Source organism: Cnephaeus nilssonii (assembly GCF_951640355.1).
Source record: "Cnephaeus nilssonii genome assembly, chromosome: 4".
Classification (NCBI taxonomy): domain Eukaryota; kingdom Metazoa; phylum Chordata; class Mammalia; order Chiroptera; family Vespertilionidae; genus Cnephaeus; species Cnephaeus nilssonii.
Window position 1 is genome coordinate 30345419 of NC_137075.1, and position 26136 is coordinate 30371554.

The 26136-nt window shown below is 38.2% G+C and overlaps 1 pseudogene across 1 annotated transcript in view; it reads left to right on the top strand.

Annotated features, from left to right (window-relative positions):
- Positions 1-752: 752 nt before the first annotated feature.
- Positions 753-26136, top strand: part of LOC307097639 (jun dimerization protein 2-like) — a 35602-nt pseudogene continuing 10218 nt past the window's right edge. The window contains exons 1-2 of the transcript in view: positions 753-816; positions 2787-2894. The product of the transcript in view is annotated as a jun dimerization protein 2-like (transcript). The remainder of the gene's footprint in view (positions 817-2786; positions 2895-26136) is intronic.

Here is a 26136-nt window from a genome sequence, read left to right on the forward strand (position 1 = left end):
ATGATTTTTGATCATTTATCATGTGTGTAGCATTATTCTAAGTGCTGGATATACAGCAATGAGCAAAACAGTTTCTGCCTTCACTATGAGCCTAACTTCCAGATAGATGACAAGTTTCTAGAAAGATGGGCCCATTTTATTTTTTTTTCCTTCATTTCTATTTGTTTTGTAATACATGCAGTAGAAAATAAATATTTGTTAAAAACCTATGGTTAAAGGGGCAAAAATATAAAAAAGTAGATGCAATAAGACTAACCACATGTATATTATGGGATATGAATTCTCATGTAGCAACTCTCCAGATAATTTGATTAAAATCAAGTGCTATTTTCATCACTGCCACTGTATTCACATTGAGCTGTGGTTTAAGCCCATCTTAGGAATGATTGAGAAGTAAAATGTGTGCTTTTTAGTGTCTAACTTATCCTTTCCTTCCTTTTTCCCTCCCTCCCTCCCTCCCTCCCTCCCTCCCTCCCTCCCTCCCTCCCTCCCTCCCTCCCTTCCTTTCTTCCTTTCTCCATTCCTTCCTTCCAGAAACATCTTTTTTCTTCTAGAAACATCTATTTTTTGTAATAGCATTTATTTCGGACTTTGTATTAATCATCTTACAAGTATTAACATTTAGGATATTAGTGGTAGAGGGGTATACATCCTATATAATAAAAGCCTAGGTGGCGTCATGCCCTCGCGCGACATTGACACAAGATGATTGCACACACAGTGGAGGCAGGGGTCCCGTGGCTCTGCGCAGCATGGAGGAGGCCAGTCTGGCATCTCCGTTGCCTTGCGCAGAGGAGGTGGATCCCAGTGGAGGAGGCGGGTTGTGGAGGGGAGGGCATTTGTGGGCGATCAGGCAGGCAGGGGAGGGCAGTTGGTAGAGATCAGGCAAGCATGGGAGGGCAGTTGTGGGCAATCAGGCTGGCATGGGAGGGCAGTTGTGAGCAATCAGGCCAGCAGGGATGGACAGTTGGGGGCAAAAAGGCTGGCAGGGGAGGGCAGTTGGGTGCCATCAGGCTGGCAGGGAAGGGCAGTTGAGGGTGATCAGGCCAGCAGGGGAGCAGTTAGGCATCAATCAGGTCGGCAGGGGAGTGGTTAGGGGGGGATCAGGCTGGCAGACAGAAGCGGTTAGGGGAAATCAGGCAGGCAGGCAGACAGGCGAGCGGTTAGGAGCCAGTGGTCCTGGATTGTGAGAGGGATGTCCCCCGAGGGGTCCCATATTGGAAAAGGTGCAGGTCGGACTGGGCCTCTAGTCCTACATAATAAAATGGTAATATGTAAATTACCATCACTCCGCTACGCCCATGATTGGGCCAGCAGGAGGCGCAGGGGGCGGGACTCAGGGTGGCCGGGGTAGCTGATTGGGCCAGCAGGACGCTGAACTCGCGGCGCCAGTGGCGCTGCGAGCTCAGCGTCTGTGCCATGGCTGCGCCGGAGGCTTTCGGAAGGCCTGGTGCACCGGCGGACAGCCAGCCAGCTCCCCCGCGATCAAAAGCCAAAGCGGGGGAGCTGGCCGGCTGTCTACTCCGGCACAAGGCCTTTCGAAAGCCTCCGCCGCGCAGGAGGCTTTCGGAAGGCCTGGTGCACTGGCGAACAGCCAGCCCGCTGGTGCACCAGGTGCATGATTAAATCATGCACTGGGCCTCTAGTTATATATAAAATAGAATTTCAAATATTGTAATTCAGCAGCAAGCATTTTCTAAACTTGACATACACTAACTTTTGAAAGTTTAATTCTAGAACCCAATAACCAAGGTACCTGAAAGATTATTGGCTGGAAAGTTTAAGGACAACAGAAAGAAAGGGAAACAAATCTATTTTTCTAAGGATATATCCAGCTGATCAAGCTTTCACTCTCAACAGCACACAGATTTCCTGACTTTCAATCTGACACCCATAAATATTCGAGCTCAGTGGGTCTTTGGGTTCCCCAGTCTCTATAAATATACTGTAGCTTTTGATTGTTTTTTGATGGAAGTTTATTTTATTTTATTTTTGCCTGCACAGTTGGCTTTGTTTTTTTTCTATGCTTTATAGACCCTTGTCTTTTTATTAGTTCAGTGTTCCCTGTTGATTTTGTGTTTTATATTCCTGCTGTCACCACCAGAACCTCACTGTAAACAAGAATGTTGTATCTCAGTGGGTTATTTTCTGTTAATGACCTGTGATACAGTATATAAATAAACCAAGGAGTCATCCACAGGTGCAGTTTATTAGAGTTATTGCACTGTGCCTTGGATAATGTGCCTCGGTTCTTTAAAACTTTGCTGCTTTGAGAAGCAAAGGGCCCAGCTAGCTGGCAGTTTTGAAGAGAGAAAAATGAGGCCATCATCTTGTAATAGATGGGAACCGGGCCTAATAATCATCATTTTAATTTCTCAGTGCCAGCATCTAGGTTGCCTTATGACTTAAAAAATTCCACTAAGCCAAATTACCTAGATAAAGATGTCTGGCCCGAATAGCTGTCTTGTGCAGGAGTTGAGAGTACACACATTGGTCCCTTCCCAGACATAAAAAATAAAACCGAGAGAAAAGCACACACACTATGGTGCTCAATTAGAACAAGAGGGATTGTTTGGGGTAGCACATGGGTGCATAATGAAGACTGATAATGATAGCTTATTAATGAATTCTCATAACCCCTAGCGAGGTAGGTATTAGTAAGACTCAGGTTCATGTGGGGCAATGGAGGCTAAGTAATTCGCCCAGGGCCTCCTGGTGAATTAGACCTATGTGGGAAACAGAGAGGCCAAATGAGCTTCTGCCACACCTTGTGCTGTACCCACTAGATCGTGGTCTGTCTTTGTCTTGGGATGAAATGAGCAGACGTGGAAGTGGAAGTGAAGAGTCGGAGACAGAAGGAATAGTTGGTAATGGTTTCAGAAGGGAACTGGAAAGTAAGAAAGGGCTCTGAGTACACTGGAACGTGCTTCAGGGAACAGATCTGGGCTTCTGGCCTTGAAGTAGATTAGGAATGGATTCTGCCACACATCGGAAGCGTTCAAAGCTCGGAGAAGACAAGAGAAGGAGCAAAGGTGAAGTGGAAAGTACAGTAGAGGAGACTAACTTTCTGGATATTTTATATTATTAATGTAGTGCACTGACAACATAATTTAGTTCCAAATCTTATCTTGTTGGTCATGCTGTGTAAAGAATAAGGCTGCAGCCTTCTCTCTTACTAATTGTGAGCAGAATATTAATAGATACTTCTTTATTTCTTCTATTTTCTTATTATTCATAATAAAATTATAATGTTCACTTATAAATATTTATAACTATCTAGTACTGGTGTTTTAAAAAAAAATCTCTACTTTATTTTACTTATTTTGCCACACATATCCAGGATAACTCTTTTCTGAACTAACAAAAGCAGCCCATGCATAACAAATCCCCAGTAATTTAAGATGTTTAAATAGTGTATGCACAGCCATACCTGTTGCTGGAATGATGAGTTTCACTTTGATGTATCTCAATCTTCAAATTTGTTATAGGTCCTTTATTAGACAGACACACTTATTTTTCTTTGCCGTGTTTGTTCTGGAAATATTTCTGCTTAGTGGAACTGCATGATCAGTTAGCTCCACTATTTTATCAAATATACCTAAAGCATGCAATCTATGCCACTACACAAAATTATTTTGGTGAGTTAGCATTCCAATATAATTAATTCAAATTTATTAATTGAACTGAGAGTAAACCTTTGATGCATAATCTTAGAAACAAAATATTAGCACATAGATTTCACAGTAGCCAAGTCATTCCTATTTCCAGTTACATGTTTTATTGTTTTACTTGCCATCCCACTATGTTGTCATTATTTAATTCTTGGGCAGCCTTATTGTTCAGTGAACACCTGTTACTTGATATGCTGATAGCAGAACAATGACATTTTTCTTTGTTATTGGTTTAAATAAGAGAAGCAGAGCTGTTGGAATGCAAAGCTCATACTTGAGTCCTCTGCTTATACACCTCATCTCTATAGAAATTTTCACTAATACACGCTTTTGGGGAATTGATGTCCAAGTCAGCAAAGACCTTCATCCATAAGTGTTTCTCTCTATATGAATTGTTTATGGGGCTTATTTCTTTATAATCTCCTTATTAATTATATACCAAGACATCAAGACGTGGTTAAGATGGTAAAAGAGAGGAAAGGCACCTGTAATAATGATTTCAGCCCTTTTTACTTTATGGAAACTTATAAATCATTATCTAACATTAAATCTACCAACTATTTGGCATAGCAGACAGAGAAATGAAAAATCTTACCTTTTGCTTGATTTGAGAAATGACTTCAGAGTGACATTTGAAACAAATGTTTGTATATTCTTGATTAAATGCATGCATGGATGTATATTAACATACATGATTTTTCTTAGTGATTTAAATGACATATTTCATAAAAAATTATAACAATATAGGAAAACACTATCAAAAGGGCCTCTAGAGGACAGAATAGTAAGATAATTAATTGAAAGAATCAAATAGCTCCTCCCTGTTGCTTCCCTTAGTTGGAACTTCTGGGAGCATCAGACACTAGGAGGTGCAGGGCTGAGTAGTTGAAAGTCTCTGGTAGGAAATGGCGTGCCAGAGGGAAGCAACAAAGTAGTCCAGGGAAAAGGATGGGATAATGCTACAGAAAGGCCCATGACACCTTCTGTGATTCACTGGAGGGTTGCGTGATGCATACATAGCTTTCTTCTTATTCCTCTCGTTATCTCACTACCAATATACCTGGTTTTCTCTGGAATAGGTAGGAATTTTGGTATTAGTAATCATAGTAGCTTAACTTTGAAAGAAAATCAGAGGTTTCCTGGAACTTGTTCCTAATGCCTAAATCCATATCACATTATCCTTGCTAAATTCTCTACCTGAATACTGGCAGCGACAGTGAATTTACCACATCTCAAAGTAGCTATTCCAAATTCCGCCTCTCTACAGCTTTCACTGATTTGTCTAGTCTGCCTTATGGGGCAACCATAATACACAACCCTTCTAGTTGTCATGCTTCTGCGTTTTGACATTAGTGAGTTCCTTTTCCTGATCTGAGATGCCATGTTCTGTAAGGTCTTTAGGACACGTGGCTCTGAGACTGCCCTTATCTGCTTGTCAAGATCCCAAAAATAAATATTTTCTAAGAATGGAAAAAATATTTCAGATATGGTCTAAACAATGCAGTTTATATTAAAAATACTGATCTCTAAGGTCTAGCTATCATATCTCTATTAATGCCATTTGAATTTGCTTTAAATGGTTGATCAATTATATTATAGAATTGGTCCATAGTGAACTTGAAGTCAGTTAAAACTTAAGGCCATATATAATATTCCAATTATGTCTTTCCTACCTTTTTTTATGTATCATAAGATTATTTTAATAAAGTGCTTAGAAAAGCAAGATAAAATAACCATTCTTTTTTTTAAAATATATTTTATTGATTTTTTACAGAGAGGAAGGGAGAGGGATAGAGAGTTAGAAACATCGATGAGAGAGAAACATCAATGAGCTGTCTCCTGCACAGCCCCCACTGGAGATGTGCCCGCAACCAAGGTACATGCCCTTGACTGGAATCAAACCTGGGGCCCTTCAGTCTGCAGGCCGACACTCCCTCCACTGAGCCAAACCGGGTAGGGCAAATAACCATTCTATTGTGTGCTTATAAGTTCTCTCTTGTGAATAAAATATGTGTGTTGGTTTGCAACCTTGGGAGCTTCCCAGGTTAAATCTAAAACTGGCATCTGAACATGGAGGGCAAGCAAGACCAAATAAAGAGCAGACCACTCCAGACTGGTATAGGTGGCAGGTCTAATAAGTGAGGGAATTTACATCTGAGGCTTATCTTTGGTGGCCACAAGAGCAGTAGATCTCAGCACTCACTCACCAGAACCTTAAGTTTATATAGAGGCCTTAACTGGGTTTATTCGCATGCACAGTCCAGATGGTGTCAACAACACCTACTCCCTCAAGGTTGTGTCCTTGAAACAGCGCCACCTGTGGTGATAGTGGGCAGAACATACATTCCGAGGACAGGGAAGAGGATAAAGAGCTTCCCATTGCCCAGGTCCAATTCAAGGGTCAACTGATAGTCATGTCTTCTCTATGACCTCCTCAAACATGTTAATTTCTGCATTTTTCACTTTGAGACATTGATATTCTGTAGCATTTGGGGGGGGGGGGGTGAAGGACAATAATTGTTAGGGGATTCAAGGAAATGTCCTCTGAGGAACTGTCAAAGGAACTGAAAAGTCAGCATAAAGAAGACATGATGTGACAGCTGTTTCTTTTGAGAGCACTCTTCGAATGTCTAACAACTGCTATCCAAAGATACAAGTTAAACTAACTGATATATGTTAAAATAAGGCAAAATTGAATCAACTATTAGGAAAAATTGTCTTACCATTAGATTTTTTTCAAAAGTGGCATAGCCAGTTTGGGCAATAGTGAGCTACCTGTCACTGATGGTTTAAAAAGTGGAAAATTACTGACTGAAAATACTGTTAAGGGCATTAACTTTTCTGATGGGGCCTTAGGCTAAATTATTTTTTTATATTAATGAGTTTACAAACATATTTGGAACCAAATCGCATTAACATTTATCCTCCTTAAATGTTATTTTATTACTTTAGCCCAGTCTTAATTTGTCGTATCTTGTAATTTGATGTAATTTGCATACTTTGTAAATGTTGTTTTTATATGGGCTCAAGTTGTTACTCAACACTGGGTAGCATGTGAAAGCCCATTAAGGTGTTAAGCAAAGAAGAGGTCCAGGTTGTAATAAAACACAAAAAGCATTTACTTGGGAAAAAAAGAGTTGCACTCAAGGAGATGCAGATTTAGGTAGCAACTTCAAACTGCCCTCTGGAGAGAACAAAGGCAAGGTTTATAAAGGCAAAAAGCAACCAAGTGTACTCCTTTCATGCAAATGAAAGATTGCTGGTGAGGTTAACAGAGATCGGTTAATTTCAATATTAATTAATTTCAAGGGGGCAAAAACTACAAGGAGGAGGCAAAGTCTATACGTGGCCATACAGCAGTTGTTCCAGGAGGTTCATGGTTCAGCCTTGAGATGAGTTTTTCAATAGGTTTAGCCACTTAATAGCAGCCCGATTTTCTTAACACCCTCCTGATTTTAAGTGGTCCTCTTCTCAATGCTTCTCCCATTTTATTTTCTCCATTATTATCAAAGGGAAAATTATTTAGTACACTTTTTACTATTTTATGCTACAAGATACGTTGGATGAATCTGTTCATATGAGCACACTTGTGCTGACTATAGATGTGCTGACTCTCTGACATAGAAACTACTGGAAGCTGTGGCCCAGATTGAGGGGTGGCATCAGGGCACAGTGGACTCCAAGTCTTGGGTCTGCTTATGGGGGAACAAAGAGTCCTGGGCTCAGTTAGAAATTCATATATTGTGAAGGCAAGACTATCCTGGACTGAAAAATGAAGCAGTGGTTTGGAGGAGGTTGGAGATGTAGGAGACTAGAGCTTCTACATTCAGAAAACAATGAAAGCAATAGTGGACATAGAAGAGGTGCAAGTGGTTAGTCAGCTGCAGAGCAGACAGGCTGAAGGGAGGTTTTATGGGGTCAGTCCAAAACAAACCTCATGGGCAAATCAGCTTTTGCTCCAGTATCCACTTAGATATGAGAGTGTGACCAATGGTAGACCCTCAAATTCTGTTTGTAACTTTTGCCTGCAACATACTTTCCTCCTTTTAGAAATTGGGACTTTTTCACATTTTGGGGCCTAATAATCTTTTTAATATATTTACAATTTTTTCAAGTTTTCTAAACAGTGACATAGGTTGTATCTGCACATTTTTTTCTGCCAATAAGAGATACCTCATTTGGACCTAAACATTTAAACAGTTTGGTTAAAAGATCCCAGAATCCCAAAACCTAAAAAGCTCTGAAACACTCAAGTTGTTTTTTTTCCCCCCCTTAAAGTTAGTTGTAATTTTTTCTTTTAACTTGTATTAATTGTACTTCTTTTAACTTGTATTAATTGTACTTCAGTGCCACTACTATATCCCACATGCCTTTTATGAGAATGAATATTTTCTGGCTTTTTTGTTATTTTGTGACTTTGGGTGTAATTGCATTAGGGAATAACAGAGGGGTGAAAATGCTGCCCCTCTATCAATATCAATAACCTAGAGAATAGAATTACTGTGGACGCTTCACTATGATAAATCTATGAAGTATGTTACCGAAAGGTAGGGTGTTGGAACCATGTAAGATTGAGAAAAACAAGTTGTTAAAGGTTTGCAGTGACAATGTGAATCCAAAAAAAGAAAAACTTGCATAGCATGAAGTCTAAATATCTTAACCATTTAATGATTGAGTTTGACATTAGAAAGATAATATAGGGACTGACTGGTTTGTTGATCATGAACAAGCTAGAATATACTAAAAAAAAGCATAAATTGAAGGTGAATATTTTCACTGGCACTGTGCTCCAACAAAAATCTTAAATATAGTCCATAAGTGAACAACAACAAAATAGGATATAAGGGATCCATTTCCTAGAATCTAATGCTATAGGCACACACCAATTGAAGATGTCAGAGATAGAGAAAGTTAGCAGAGATATGTTTGAAAGAGTTGTACAACTTATCTGTGCATTATTATGTGGATGAGAAATATTTTCTAGCAGTACAAGCTTGTTGTAAAAAAAAAAAAAGCTATGATGGAAAAAATTCCCATAAAATATTTTTACTTCTGGCCCCAAATCTCTCTCTGGGACTTCTTGTAAACATAAAATGTTTTGGCATTTGATTTCTCTCAATGAGATATTTAATCTTGTGATTACAAAGTTTTACCCTGTCCTACTCCAACCTGATACAAATGTTAGTGGTGACACTTATAAGGAAGAGAGAAATATTTTTCCTCTACCTATCTTAGTCTCATTGGCTACCACCCTGTAAATTAGACTGGCAAAAAACAAATTAACGGAGAAAAAGAAAAGAAAGCTTATTAACATGTGCATTGTACATACTCAAGGGAGCATTCAGAGATGAATAACTCAAAGGGGTGGTTAGAACTCATGCTTGTATAGTGTCTTAACAAAAGAACAATAGATTTTTAGAGAAGTAATATGACAAAGGAAAAGGATTTTGAGTTCATAAGGTGACAAATTATGAAAAGGTAAATATAGAAAAAAACTAATGGAAGATAGGAACTAGTTAGTAAAGTTTGTTGTGTAGATTTCTTTAGTTCTATCTCTAAGCTAATAAGAGCATCTTTTGTTCTTCCTGGTAGAGGGGGGAGGGAAGACACCTTTACACCTTTATATCCTGCATTTAATCTAATAGGAGAAAGGCAGAGAGCTTTTATTTTATTTTTGTATCTATTTTTTAAAATTAATACTTATGCTGAAATATTCCTGTCAGAGTGGCATATTTTGGGGTAGCATGTTCTATGCTTCACACAGATGTAACTCTTTCTTAAAGATACTCATGCAAACATAAGTTGTAAACATTTATGAAATGTATAGCACAAGTATAGTTTGAGTCTGTATATGTTTGGAATTTTTTGAAAATTAGAAAAAAATGTTTACCTCTCTATTTCATTTATCAGTTTATTTCTATGTATGTAAATGGTAAAGATACTTGAACTTATATATGACTTTTGGTGATTATTCATACATTTGGTTGGAGGAATTTTAATGTGGTTGATTAGGGGGTGCTACCACAAATTATTTTTTGAATATATAAATATATTGCCTTTGTGAAATTTTTAAGAATTGAATTTTGAAGTATTTTTGGCCTGCAGTTTTCAGATGTAGAGCTGTATATATTACTATGTGAATATTTATTTATTTTATCCCCATTAGATTATAAGTTTCACAAAAACAGGAATTTTGTATATGCCTTGTTTTCATTTCAATACCAGCAAATTTCTACATGCCTAGTAGGAGGTAAAGATCTATTTAGGAATGACTTAAAATAGGATGTTACTCTTAAATTTTCTCCTTTATTATCCTAAAGTATAATTTCTCTCTATCCTATTCTTCCATGTCTAGTTTGAAAGCCATTCACATTCCTGAAAATGATATTGGTTTGCATCCTCTCAGACATCTGATGTCCTGATATCCTTTTATCTAAGCTCCAGGCACATCCCTCTCTTCCTTGTTAGTCATCCTGTTGGACATATTTAAGTCTAGGTTTCTTTTTCAATGCTTCCCACTCCAATTCTTAAATCAGCTTGGATGCTCATCTTTTTAAATTATTCATAGGTTAATACCAAACTTTTGTGTGCTCTTGGCTTTGTGTCCCTGTTTCAAATTATGCACATTCAGTTTAAAATGTAAACTAATCAGATGGCCCTCTGAGTAACTGAAGTATTTCTTTGATACTTTTATTCCCTCATGGATCATTTGTAACTGTGTGATCCCAATGCCATTTCTAGAATCTATTGTATAAGTCAACTTTTCTCACAAAACTTCTTATCATGATGCCACACCAATCATTTCTTTAAGCGATTTGAAATGTACCTAATCTGAAGGAAAAGCAGTGAGTTGCATTGTTACTATTTACCAGGTGTTACCTCGCTTTAATAGTAATATCTCATTTAATTCTTATAGTGTCCTTAAAACTGAAATTCTTTTTTTTATTGATGATAAGACTAAAACTCAGAAAGAGTAAGTAAATTGCCCATGTCTTCCTAACTCCGAGGTCACTTTCACTCTATTACACTATATTTTCAACCATATCTAATGTTACCTTTACTTGTTATCATGAACTCCTATCTAAACATGTCACTCCTACCGAGGTTCCTGTACCTTTAAATTAAAACCTGTTTTATTTTCCTTGTTAAACACAATAATATCCCATATAGGCTTTTTTTGGAATTATTCCTTTTGTTTCATCTATGATTATAACTGTCAAAAAGTTATGAATTTCACAATTTTTTTGTTTATTTTTCCAGTAGGATTAATACTTTTTGCCTCTCTTCAACCTGTATTTAGAGAGGGAAAGTTTGAGTAAGACACTATCATTTGTTGAGTATATATTTTGACAAATGCTATTTCTTAATTTTTATTAGTTTGTTTATTTTTAGAAAACGTAAGATATTATATTCAAATGATTGTTCTTTTTCTTTCCACTTAATTGGATTAGAATGCTTCTTTTTAAACAAATATGATTAGTTGAATTGCCTTTCCATCTTTGCCTCCACTTCCTCCTTCTCACACATCAAATAAACAAGGCTACATGTGAGAAAGAAAGATATATCGTTTTGCCTATGTATATTTAGAATTTCTCATTATAGACATGAATGTCATGTTACCAAATTTCAGAGCATCCTATATAATAAAAGCCTAATATGCAAATAGACCAAATGGCAGAACAACCAGTAGAAGAACTGGGAGGTGACAGGTGGCAGGGCCGGCTGGTGAGTGGGCCGGTGCTGCCCCCCAATTGCCCCACCCCCTGATTGCCAAGCTGGTCGCCTCCCACAGAGGGAGGCCACTAGCAGGGGTGGCAGGGATGGGCCCAGCTAGCAGGCGGTGCCAGGCTGGCCAAGGCGGCTGCCAGTGGGCCCCCTCCTCCCGATCGCCCCGCTGGTCACCCCACAGATTGACCCTAATCACCAGCCAGGCCTAGGGACCCTATCCATGTACAAATTTCATGCACCGGGCCTCTAGTATAAGATAAAATGAACTTCCTTGTTCAACATTTCAAGTTGACTTTGCTACCTAGTATATGGATTGTAAGATGTTCAAAGACAATCAGAAATCTTTTTTTTTTTCTTCTTACTGGATTTCCTGATATTGTTACCTGAGAGCATGTGGAAAAAACATGTACTCTACTAGTAGGTTCTACTAGTATATCACATGTTGTCCTAGCTAATGTTTCAGATTTACTTATGAATGTAATGTATTTTTCCATATATTAATCAACTCCATTTAAAGTCTTTGTTCAATTGGGCAACTTACTTGCCAATAACATATTCCGCAGTGCTCCTTCTGTGCCTTCTCTCTCATATCTGGGAAACAATTTTACTTTCAGGAAGATAAAGCTCTAATGAGCACTTAGGAATCTTTGTTCAAAGATGTCCAGTCTACCAGGGATCAGCTATGAAGGTGTCTGAAGTGTGAATTACTTACTGATTAAAAGCCAACACTGAATTGTTCTGGTGGGGTTTTTTTTTTGGTGTTTTTTGTTTTGTTTTGTTTTTGAGGTCAACAATCAAATTCAATCTATGTTTAAAATTCCACCTAATGCTAAAGACTTTTTAAAAAAATAAACAAAGCCATTATTTTTCATTCTTTTTTACTGAGAAGAATATTTCAAATTCACAGCTTTCAAACTTTGTGGTGAATGAAAAATAATGCTTTAATAAATCTTGACCCATTTGCAAACAATGCATAATTAGATACTTTAAATAATACACTTGCTGACTCTCCAGGTCTAAAAATGTATTTTATAAACAATGGATTATTACTAAATGGTTTTATAATTATTAGAAGTTAAATATTTTAAATAATTTTATAAACAAAATCATAAAGCATTTGTAGGAGTTTTAAGGCATTTTAAAAGTGCAAAGAATACAAAAGAGTGATGAGTCAATCTCTTTCTTTCTTTCACTGAATTTTAGAAAAATTCCAGCTTTTAATTAGCTGGCAAAAGTATGGGGAAATCCACAACTATGTGTATACCTGATGTTCTTTCTCATTAGACAGAAAGCAACACCAGCTGAGATGCTATTTAGATCAGATGGAGTTCAGTCTGAATGAGGAATCAATCTTTTTAGGTGGCACAATTGATACTGTTAATAACCTGGTTATTATTAACAGGAAAGGAGGAAAGGGGAAAGTACTTAATACAGGCATGCCATTTACATAGCCTTGCCAGGAAGCTGCAGTTAACATTCTCCAAGTCTGTTCCCACAGATTGCTGGGGGAAGGGACTGGGCAATAGATGCATGCCCAGTAAGGTCTGGGTAACGTGGGAGTCTATCAGTCACACCTGGGAACAAGTAGCATGGCCACTACAAAATCTGAAATGCTTAACTCCTGAACAAAGGAGACCCCTCCCCCTTCTCTCTTGTGCTCTTGGCCCCTTACTCTCTTGGAACTAAAGACTCATGGCCATGTGGGACCCACAGAATGGATTGATGGAGGGAATCCAGCTTGATGCTACATTGGATGGACTCAGCTCTACCATAGAACAGAAACTCTGGACACTGGCCCTGCTTTTGCCTCTACTAAAGCCCCAGCTACACATTTTCCAGAACTGGTTTAAAGACAATGGGACTTTGCAAACTGAGGGATGTAACTCCATGAAAATAAAGCTTTTACTGCATCTCATCTTCCCCTGGGCCCACCAGGGTGTGTGGAAAGCTTGGCCTCCTCCATCGCCAGGGAAACCCAAGCCTCCCTCCTGCTCACTCGGTGGCCGCAGCCATCTTGGTTGGGGTTAATTTGCATACTCGCTCTGATTGGCTGGTGGGCGTGGCTTATGGGTATAGCTTGTGGGTATAGCAGAGTGATGGTTAATTTGCATATCACTCTTTTATTAGATAGGATCAGTTTCATTTTCATGTTAATGGCTATTAGAGAAAAGTTTCAGGGAACTCAGAGAGTTTGAGGTCATCTGAGGTCATCTTAAATGGACTAGTTTCTAAGGCTGCCTCAGTGTAAACTAATACCGCTGGTTGGTTCATCTTATGCAAAAGAGATACAGATCTCCCTGAAAGCTTCTATTTTTCTTTCCTCTCCTCCTTCTGCTTAAGGAACTGAATAGAAACATTAAAGTTTAAATTAAAAGACTCTTCTCTCATTCAATTTGGAGATGGGAAATTGGAGAATGTTTATAGAGAACTTCCAAAAGCTTGGTACCTAAATGTATTCTCTGGGAGGATTTCCCTAATGATGGGGCATCACTTGAATGCACCAAAGCTTCATCATTTACTAGGTAATAGTTTTGATACACAAGTAGGCCTCCACAGAAATAGGCTTGAACCAATGACAAGCAACAGTGTTTTCTTTGTGATAAGTTGACAAAAAGTCCAATCCTGAGAATCTCTTACATTATTTAGAGGACAGTGATCAAAGACAGAAGAGAAGAAAGGACTGGCAGCCCTGTATAGTCTCCACTGCTACTGAGGTAGTGTCAGTAATAGGGAATTCAGTTACTACCAGGCAGAGCTGAAGAGCAGCTTTAAACTTCACATTCATGTATCTTCTGGAAAAGTCAGGGCAGAAGTGGAAAAAAAATCAGCAACATCTCTTCCTGGAGTTTTTTCCTTTTTTTTTTTAAGTATGTCTTCCTTCCTTCCTTCCTTCCTTCTTTCCTTCCTTCCTTCCTTCCTTCCTTCCTTCCTTCCTTCCTTCCTTCCTTCCTTCCTTTCTTTCTTTCTTTCTTTCTTTCTTTCTTTCTTTCTTTCTTTCTTTCTTTCTTTCCCTTTCTTTCTTTCTTTTTTTCTTTCTTTCTTTTTAAATCCTCACCTAAAGATATTTTTCCATTGATTTTAGAGAGAGTAGAAGAGAGAGGGAAAGATAGAGAGGAACATCAATGTCAGAGAAACACATTGATGCACCCTGACCAGGGCCCAGATCAGGGAGGAGCCTGCAACCAAGGTATGTGCCCTCGACAGGAATCGAACCTGGGACTCTTGGGTCCTCAGGCTGACACTTGATTCACTGAGCAAAACTGGCTAGGGCATCTTCCTGGAGTTCTTAAAATCAGCTACCAACTGTGCTTCTCAATAGGACTGGGGTAAATATGAGTTTAGATAGAACAAAACAAAAGAATTGGGATGTCACTGGTATGCTATGGGAATGATACAAAAATGCCAAGGGTTGGCAAATGAGGGTGGTTTCAATCTAGAGAAAATTGAGTAATTCCCTTTTCCAATTTATACAATGTTCTATTGTCCAGCTAATCTTCCTAAAGTCTGATTTTTCTCCACATCACATTTTGCTTAAAATTTCCTGTGCTTCCCCATTGCTCATACATTCTAGTGTTACAAGATAACTCCACCAACTTATGGGACACTTTAAAAATTGCTCACTAAATTTAAATCTCATGTTATAAAATGTTTATTGGCAACTATACTATCACTTCCTCAAAATTTAAACAGTTATAAGCTATACAACACATATCATTCTAGCAGATCTTAATCATTATCAATGAAATATTAATTTATTTATGTATTTGCATTTATATTATAAAAACAAACATTTTCTTTTTAGATGAGACATGTATATGGTGATGCCTTACAACTAAAAAACATACTTCCAGTTTATTCTTTCTTATATGTTGCAGTTGGTTATTTTTTCATTGACCAGATTCATTCAATGACTTTTACAGTTTTCTATTTCACTCTTCCTCTTTAAAAAAAATGTTTTGCTGTTTTCAATATTTTCTTGATTTTACAGCGGTTTCCATTTGATTTTATAATCTAAGTGACCATATTCCAATATTTTGCTTCATGTTTTCTCAGCAATCTTACAAAGGTTTTATCTGTGTTCATGCTTCTTAAAATTTTTAAGCATTTGAGTAAGTAAAGGTTCAGAAATGTATACGATATTTATATATGATATTAAATTAAATTCTTATATATATATATATAACCTAAGATCAGAAGAATTATAATAAATTGGAGGATAGATAATTGTGTTTATACTATATTGTACCACTTTTTAAAAAATATGTTTTTATTATTTCAGAGAGGAAGTGAGAAGGAGAGAGAGATAGAAACATAAATGATGAGAGAGAATCTTTGATTGGCTGCCTCCTGCACAACCACACTGGGTAGTCAGCCCACAACCTGGGCATGTGTCCTGACGGGGAATCAAACCATGACCTTCTGATTCCTAGGTTGATGCTCAACCACTGAACCACATGGGCCGGGCTATTGTACCACTTTTGTGCTTATATCACAACATAATAATTAAGCTTTTATTGAAATAAAGGGCCACTATAAAGGGAAGTAGAATAACTCATGAGTTTGGATAACTCATGATTTGGAATTTAAGTCCTTAAACAATTTAGTTCAACTAGATCTTTCTAACTTAATACTATTTATTTCTCTATATAAAACTTCAACGTACTGTCCAATCACAACAGAACAGTCTTCCTGTTTCTCCACCTTGCTTATATTATTTCTCCTATAATAGTACTTAACCCCTCTGTTTCTTCTTTTCAGAACTATCTATGCTACCTGGGTCCCCTCTGTCATGCTCCAGTCTCATGTATGCCTTCTTGGATCTCCTGAAACCGTGTCATATACCCCCTTTTACAGTTAATCATAGTCATATGCATGTCCTTTGCTGGCAGCTTGCTTTGCAGACAATTGTCCATGTCTTTACTTCCTTCCTTCCCAGCTATATTATATAGCCTAAGAGGACAAAAACAGGGGAATCCCACTTTCATAGTAGCTGGTGATAATTTGATAGCTGTTGGAGAATAGCTGTTGGAGAGTAAATGACTTATAGAATAGCAATAAATATGCCTGGTCATCTGAGGGGGGGGGGAATAAAAGTTTTTAGATATATTTGTTTTTGAGGTTATCACTTCTTTAATGGAACAAGTGAAAAGGAAGATAAAGCAAAGGACTACTGCCTCTGACATTATGAGAATGTTCTAGGTCTTTGTTGAATGTACTATTGAGCTTTGTAACTTGAATCCTTGTCAGCATGGCTGTATTAATTATACCACTCTTCTGGATTTTATCTTATACTGAAATCTGAATGAGGGCATAGCTCTCCTAAAACAGGTAGCAGAATGAGCTGAGTGAAGGTATAGCTTATCAAAGAGGAAAGAGAAATGATGGATAGAGAAGGCCAAACAGATTAACTTGACAGTTTGTTTGGAATTCTTTGTATGAGGTATAAAGCCACTCTCCTACCTAAATTTGAGAATGTACAAATGATTTTCTGCTTCCCTAGTTTGATGTTCAGTGTCGACTTAAGCTCCCTTACTGTGTCTGAATACCTCCCATTGCCTGCTGTGAATATAGAATGCCTTCTCAGCAATAAGTAGACCCTTCAGGATACAGGATATAGCCCTGAGGATACAGGAAAGATTGTGGCACTCTTAGGAAACCATGAAAAGACCTTTTTGAAGCTATTGCTTTCTTAGAAGAAGAACCAACTTAGAAGGTGATTGGGTGAGGGCAGCCCTGATAATTGATAATTAATTTTCTATGAAGTCAAGACAGTGCTAATAGTAGGAAGGTCTTGGTTGCTTTGTTTTGCTTTGTTTTTTATAACAATGCATATGTTGGGCTCCACGGATATTGGAATGGTATTTGAGAGAGCTCAGTCACAGTAGCTGGATCAGCTGAAAAGGGCAGCAGGAACTGCAACTCTTTGTAGAAAGTTTCTATGCCTGGTAAGCTCCCATGGTGTCCCTATTTTGTTGGCTTTGAATGAGGCAGAACATTGTTTCCCAAAAATACTCTCACTTTCATTATGATCACCATTGTCATTATCATCATTATTGCTATTCTCTGAATCACCCATCACAGCAAACTTTTATATATTGACTGTGCCTGAATATAAGCACTTCAGTTACTTTTTCAAACAAGAGTCTGCAGGGTCACCCAGCCTTTGTAGCTTCATAGGCAGGGGCACTCCAATTACAGACAAATGTTCTGAAATTACCTTTGTGCTCCATTCACAAATCACACAGATGCATTTTTCCCATTAAATGTGATTCCATCATGGGAGCAAGGCAAAGTGGCACATATATATTATCCCGTAGAAGGTAAGGCCATACTAAGACTGTCCTATTCACTAGACAAAAATAGAACAAATGTCAAAAGTTGAGGTATTATGGGAGCAGATAAGTTCTACCTTGAAGGCCAAGGTGTTTCTGTACACCCAAAAGTTTCAAATCAAGTGTTTATTGCCTAAAACATGTCTGAGAAAATTAATGAGCTAAGTTATTACCCACCATGTCTGCAGTTTTTCCATTACCAGCTATAAAAGCAGGTAGCAATCTCACTCTACCTTGAAGGCATCATTCATTATAAATTACTTTCCTTCAATCATGAGTGGAATATAGTGAAAGGAAAAATACCAAAAAAAGGTCTTCATGTGCTTTGCTAGGAGACAAAAATAGGAGCATTGAGCATCCATGTTATTGTTAAACTTCCTCAAATGAGATATTTTGAATTCAAATGATTCATTAGTAACTGGGTCCTTGGTGTTATTTGAAACCATATTTTCTTTTCTTATATTTTTTTAAAAACCGATAAAAGCCAGAGGCAAACTTTCCTATCTAGAATAGTAACTCATGTTATGAGTGGAGACATATTTTTATTTGTATCTTGGCTCAGTCCTACTTTTGGTCCAAACAAGTGTTGTTGAAGATTAAAGGTAGAGGTGAGGAGAAAGTGTTCTGTGATTAAATCTGCTCCTGACCTGTTAGGGAAAGCCAAAATATAGATTTCTTCTTACGGGAACCATGCTTGTTTATAGTTCTAGATTATTTTTAGAGGAGGGCAAAAATCACCCTATGTTGATGGATGTCTGTTATCATGGAGAAGTCTTCAAGATGGCCAATCTATAACCAAGAGTGAAAACTGCATGGCCAATCACATAGACACCCCAACTTAAATCCAAATACATCTGCATATACAGATGAACTTGACCTACATGATTGCCAGACTTTTTAAAAGAATTTTTATTGATTTTATTTTAGTGAGAGAGGAAGGGAGACAGAGAGAGATGAGAGTGGAACATCCATTGGCTACCTCCTGCATGCCTTCTACAAGGGGATCGGGCCCAAACCCTTTTGGTGCACCGGATGACACCCAACCAACTGAGTCGCATCAGTCAGGGCAAGATTGCCAGATTTTCCCCTTATCCGGTGCTAGTTAAATCTAGACTTAACTTTTGCATTGTATTTGATTGGAGTGCATGATTTTTCACTGAAATAGGCAAGACTCTGGGACCATTGTTTAGTCTTATGGAGATAGCAAAGTTCGTGGAGCACAGAAGTTCCTCAGGATGATCCTTGTGATAGGGTATGAAATACTAATATTTTAACATATTTCTTCATTTGTGTTTTTTACCTTTTCTCCCACTTTATTTTTTAAAAATGTATCTTCATTGTTGAAAGTATTACAGATTTCCCCCATTTTTCCCCATTGGCCCCTTCTAGCCTAACCCCACCCCCAGAAAGAGAAATAAAGACACTCAAAGAGCTTACTAAAATTAAGTGCAGGAATAATTAAGGCTAGCTTAAGTGCTATTATTTTCTCTTATATTGACTATAACATACCCTCTCCCAGGCAGTAGGGGTGCTTGATGGATAGTCCCCTTAGAAAATGTGTGGTCATATCTGATAAGCATAGGCAGTATAACATCATTTATTTTTATCAAAGCTTCTCAGGCAGGAAAATTAAGATATAGAGATTATGATTCAATCTGTACGAACTAGGATCTTTATTCAGCAGTTTTTATAATATATGTACTTGAATATTTTCCTATACTTAAAACCTTGAAATTTCCAAGTTTTAAAATTGCTGCTAGTTTTCTTAGAGTACCAATGATAGTAACAATTTATTCTTAAATCTCCAATTTAGTACTGAATTCATCTTAGTGACTAAAATACATTACATATCTATAGCAGTAGTGGTTTGTGAAGGAATAAAATATCGTAATGAATAGAAATGCATTCTATATTCTATTTTTGTTTTTCATTTGTTCATTTAACAAATCATCATCTTCTTTGCACCATACAGTCTGCCAGAATTGGAGGCTATATAAGCTTTTAGTAGTCAGCTTACACTAAGTTTTACTGCAATAACAAAGAACCACTAAAAATCTTAGATGCCTACAGTGACCAAACCTTATTTGTTGCTTATATTAGATATCTTTTTTTTTCTCAGAGTTTAGGACTTTTAATTTGTCCCATAGCTGTTGAAGCAAAATTATGATAAAACATTCTGCTTTCCTTTATACCCCAACACACACACACACACACACACACACACACACACACACACACAAACTATTTGTAGGAACAAAAATGGTTTTGTACACTGGAAGAAAGAATATAAATTCAAAACTTACAGATAAAGGTTAGCTCTATCATGTATCTTTTGAAGGTTAGCTTTGACGCTGCTCCATGCCAATCTTCATTTTGCAATTTAGGCTGAAGGAGCATTCCCTATCCACTCATAACAGTCTCATTGTCATAGGAAAATAATAAAGATAGGATCCTGTGCTGGCTTTTAAAATATCTGCTTGAAAGTGGCTTATGTTACTTTGACTCACATTTCATTGGCCAAATTAAGTCACATCTACAAACCACTTAGTAAGAACAATCTTTCTGTCAAGAGGTCTTGGGAGTGAAGAGTCGTGAATGTATTTGATGATAACACAACTCACAACATTACCATAGGGAGCTTAGAGTCTAAATGGAATGCTGTAAGTTATGATACAGAAGTGCTACAGAGCATGCGACAAAGAGTTTTATATTAGCATCTATTAGGGTTCTTTGCCTTGCTCCCCATTAAACATTGCAAATGTGTGCCCTTTTAGTAAATGTTCCTGTTTTACTCATACTGAGTTAAGGCAGGCATTTGCCAAGAGAAAACCAATTTAAGCCAGGTTTTATGATAAAAATATAGCACTTAGAAATGTAGATCAGATAAATAGCAATTTCTCCATTGCCATGGCATATTGACTGACTGTCCAATCCAATTGATTGTACAGATATTGACCATGAGGATCACAGGAGGAAAAAGCTCTGATTTAATGGATAAATGACTGATTCAATAGTCACATATCAATATGGCTCTTGGTTATCCAATAACTATAGATCTTCTTAAAACCAAATATAAAGGGCAAAAAAGTGGAAGCATATTAATATTCTCATGAGGTACCTCCCCGACCCTTATGAGGTCAATGCTGGTTTGCTCTTAGCTCAGGCCTTTGTATCAGTCCATCCAATTCCAGAAGAATGCATATTGCAGACTGAAGTCTAAACTTCATCTGAAAAGTCTCATGCAATTTCATTTAGTATGAAATGCCTCTAACATCTAATAATATTTGATAATATTCAGTTGCCCAAAGGGGCTGATAGTTAAATTGAAAACTTGTGATTCAGTTTAGTCATCCTTAGAATTTATATTGTCAGTAAATGTATCATAGAAATCATTTAACTGCTAAAGAAAGATAAAATCTGTGAAAATGGTGGGATTTGCAAAACTTTCATTATATGCTTAACATTTGATGAGCTCCTAAATTAAATACAATGTACAGAGATTCATTGCTTAATGAAGGCTATTTTTTTAAAAATAAGTAAAATAGAGTGCTTATACTTTGATTGAAACTAAAATTACAAGTGAAATTCAGGTTTGGTCTAAGGGAGGAGATTGACCATTTTGATAAATTAAACGGACCAAATAGATTTAGAAAGTAATAGTATATAGGATGACCCTGTGTTATCAATGAAGGAACTGCAGACTGAAAAACAAGGCACGTAAACTGTACTCAGCTCTTCTTTCACAGAAATATGCTATCAGAGCAAATAATCTGCTGAGCCCAGGTCTTACCAATTTTGAGATCGAGTGATTTGGATCAAATGCTGATACATTTTCTGAAAATCATATTCGTTTTTATTCCTTTCTTCATTGATTGAAGTATAATAATTGAACTATTAAATGTTCTAGACACAAAGTAGGGACTGGATAATGTATCAATGAATAAAATAATCATGGTTCCTTCTCTTAAGAGTTTGGCACCAGCTAATGGCGACAAAAATAAACAAATTGTGAGTATCATTAAAGAAATAAAGCCCAGAAGTCTGGGACCATGCTCTGGAGTCACTGCGGGGGGGGGGGGGGGGGGGGAAGCAAACTCAGTAGGTGAGGACAAAAATGTCAGAAATGAACCAGAGGAGAGTAGTGTCCTGGAGGCAGGGGGTAATTATATTTCAAGAAGGGTGTGTCTACTTCACTGAATTTTATGAGTGACAGATAAAATTAGAAAAGAAAAAATAGTCTTCTTAACAACATAGACATCATTGATCATCCTATCTAATAATAGACAAATATGCAAATTGACCATACCTCCGACATACCCATAAGCCACACCCACCATCCAATCAGAGTGAGTATGCAAATTAACCCAAACCAAGATGGCTTCAGCCACAGAGAGCAAGGTTTCCTAGGTAACAGAGGAAGCTAAGCTTTCAGCCTGCCCTTGCCAGGCCTAAGCCTCCACTCAAGCTACAAAGTTTCAATTATAGAAGGTAAACAAATTCAAACAAATGGCGGCAGGATGGAGCTTGAGAGAGCAGGCCAGAGTTGCCGCCGGCAACAGGGGAAGCAAAGCTTTCCACACACCCTGGCCGGGCCCACCCGCTTAAGGCAACAAAGTTTCAATTATAACCCCAACACAAATGGCTACCGGCCTCGGACGGAGCCCCAGGCTTGGCTCCGCTCCAGGCTACAAAGTTTCAATTGTAGAAGGAAAATAAATTCCAGATACCAGGGCCTCTGCTTGGGTTGCCAGGGGGCGTGGCCGGCCTGCAAACCACCACAGGCCACCCCACACCCCAAGGGAATCCCCACCTGATCCGGGACGCCCTTCAGGGCAAACCAGCTGGCCCCCACCCCTGTACCAGGCCTCTATCCTATCTAATAAAAGAGTAATATGCAGATTGATCATCACTGCAACACACAATATAGCTGCCCCCATGTGGTCAAAGATCCTGCCCCCATGTGGACACGAGATGGCCACCACAAGATGGCCAGCAGGAGAGGGCAGTTGGGAGGCACCTTGCCTGCAAGGGAGGGCAGTTGAGAGGGACCAAGCCTGCAAGGGAGGGCAGTTGGAGGTGATCAACCCTGCAGGAGAGGGCAGTTAGGAGTGACCAGGCCGGCAGAGGAGGGAAGTTGGGGGCAAACAGGCTGGCAGCAGAGTGGTTAGGGGGTGATCAGGCGGGCAGGCAGAAGTGGTTAGGGGTAATCAGGAAGGCAGGCAGGCAAGCAGTTGGGAGCCAGCAGTCCTGGATTGTGAGAGGGATGTCCGACTGCCCGTTTAGGCCCGATCCCGGGCCTAAACGGGCAGTCGGACATTTCTCGAGGGGTCCCATATTGGAGAGGGTACAGGCTGGGCTGAGGGACAACCCCCTCCGTGCACGAATTTCATGCACTGGGCCTCTAGTCTTGGAATAAATAGCTTTTCAGTGGGAGGGTGAGGGAGAGGTAGCCCAAACCGGAGTGGAATGATGAGTGAATGTGATGAGAGGTAGTGGAGACAGGAGGTATAAACACTGATTTTATACCTGTTCTGTAGTCAAATATGGAAAAGGTGATATCTTGAGGATTCTTCTTGAATAATAAATACAAACATATTTGCTGCTAATGGGAAAGGTAAGACAGAGGAAGAGTTTGATGGTGCAATTAAAAAGGGTATGCAAAGCCTGGGAGAAGTGAGGTGGGGAGTTTAATCTTTAATAGAAGCATATATTTCCTCAATAACAGAGAAGGAGGTAAAGATGGGTACAGATGCAGGGAAGTGGAAAATGAGGACATTTTGGTTTTGTCATTGAAGTGTAATGCAGATGCATGACCTGAGAGGGAGGGCAGGTTTGGGGCAGGGATTTTGAGAGAAGAGAAATGTCTAGGCAAGGTGTAGAGAGCTTTAGGAAGCATTTACACATATGGGTGTTCCTAGCTTTGGGTGAAGGCTTGATACACATTTTTGGACAAATAGATTAAAGTATGACATTTTAGTTATAAAAACAGATTCACAGTTAATTTTCCATGGAAAACTAAGAAATACATTTGCACATATTAGACTTAGTTTAAAAATACATTCACAACAATCTCTTAAAGGGTCAACTATAAGAACCATGTTTGCCAATTCGCTCCAGCCATGGCATACAGAATATATCATTTTCTAGACCCCAGGCTAGAAGAAAACAGTCTGATTAGGTATCTTCTAATTGTCCAAATCCTCTAACCTGTGTAAAAAAAAAACTTATGCAGTCAAATGATTTGCTATATATATATATATATATATATATATATATATATATATATATATCAGAAATGACATGATTATATACAGATAACCATTTTGTCCATATTTATAACATTTATCATTTTGTATTTTTAAAATATATTTTTCTGTTACCTTATAAAAGCCCCTTTTAGTAGTTCTACTTGAGAAGGTTTTCCAAACCCATTTCCTAAGATAGCATTCTGAGTAAAAATGCTCAAAACCCCCTGGTAAGCCTCAGAGTATTGATTATCTTCTAATCTAGTTTTGACTTTGCCTTGAAACTTCAGCAATAAAAGATTTAAAAGATTTTGCCCTTCTCTAAAAGCTATCATCTGTAATCCTTCCACTTGCCCATTTCAGAGTCCAGATGACTAAATGTCACATTCACTTACCTTTATAAACCCCCAAATCCAAGTTTCTAATATCAACACTTGTCTCACTCATCACTCTTGCTTCTCAATTCCCAATTTATTGGTAATTCTTTACCGCCCCTTGCCACTTACTGTCTGCAGGGTTTGAGTGGTCAGAGCAGCTAAGCAGGCTTCTGGAGTCAAACAGCTTTAAAAGTTCCACAAATTTCATACAGGAAATGGGAACATATAAAAACAGTGCATGTCAAAATGTCATCCCGTGTTGACAGTAAATCACTTAGCCAACATTTAGTTTGTCTTTGTTGTTCCATCAGGAACCACTCACAGATGCTGTGTGTGTGTCTGTGTGTGTGAGAGTGCATGTGTGTTTCAAAGTCATTTCTTAAGCCCTCAGAAAATGCTGCAGTTTTATCCTCCATTCTTCTTTCTTTAACCTTTTACAAATAGCCAAAATAATGTATGGATGTGCGATTTCACTGTCCTTTTCTCTCAAATGCGGGCAATAAAAGTTGATTTGCACTAACAAGCTAAAAGCTCTGAGTGCTACCAGACCGTGAGATGCATTTCAGCGGGGAGGGCAGCTATCAGATCCTATGATGGTAGAAAGCATTTTCACAATAGACACCACAAAGATTTATAATCCAAGGCTGGAATCCAATCTATTTTTCAGAAGCCAGCTGGTATGAAAAAAAAAAGATTTAACTGAAAATTGGTCAGAGTGGAGACTACCTTCTTCTGTTGCTTTGGATTTCAGTATAGTCCATGCACCATGGCTGCTGCAATTCAAGCTCTCCCTATTGTCCTCCATCCTCTCTGCAAGGATTCTGGTTATGGTAGATTCACAGCAATCATAACAAGGCATCAAAAATGTTTGTGGGAAAATACATGCTAGAAATAGCCTATGTTTATGCCATTGGCTGGCAGTTAAAATGTCCATTTCTACCAAGAAAAGTAGAAAATGTAGTCAAAGAATATGTTAAAAATGATAATGTGCATCTACCCTTCCCATTTTACATTTAATTGGCAGATTTGCTAAAGGAGAAAAGATGTTAATTTGAAAAGATGTCGTTGTGGTCCTGCATAGAATTATGGGCTAGAAACACAAAGCTGCCAATTTGCTAATGTAGATTAGTCTCAAGTATATATAAGGCTTCTTAAAGGTGAAAGTATAACTGGATAGTTTTAAATCTCAACTAATATACAAAATAGACATATAAACACTAGGTAGCCATCATGATTATGTTATTCAGGTAAACAAAACGGTGTCCCAAGAAAGGATGGAGCTCCCATGAAGAAAGGAATGTCCTCTAGACAGATGAATATAGTCCATACTGATAAAGAGGCTACCCTATTTTGCATCGTGGTCTTTCTCTAATCAAACAAAATCAGTGGGACACAACCAGAATATCACACAGTTTAGAAAATAATGCTGGTTAAACCATGCAGTCACTTCATGCCATATAGATGGGAAATAAAGTGATAGTGGTCTAATAGCCTGAGCAGTGGAGCCAAATCCCAGCTGCCATTTGCATCTTGTGCAAATTGGGATAAAATATTTAACCTCATGAAGTCTCAACCTCCTTCTCTGTATAAAGGGACTCGTAATAGGATCCCTTTTATGTGAGGATTATTTGACAATATATGCAAAATTCTTGCTGGCACATCTTAGCTCTCAAATATTAAATATTATTAAGTAACTAGAGGCCCAGTGCACAAAATTCATGTGGGGGGGGGAGGGATTTCCTCAGCCCGACCTGCACCCTCTCCAATCCGGGATCAGGCCTAA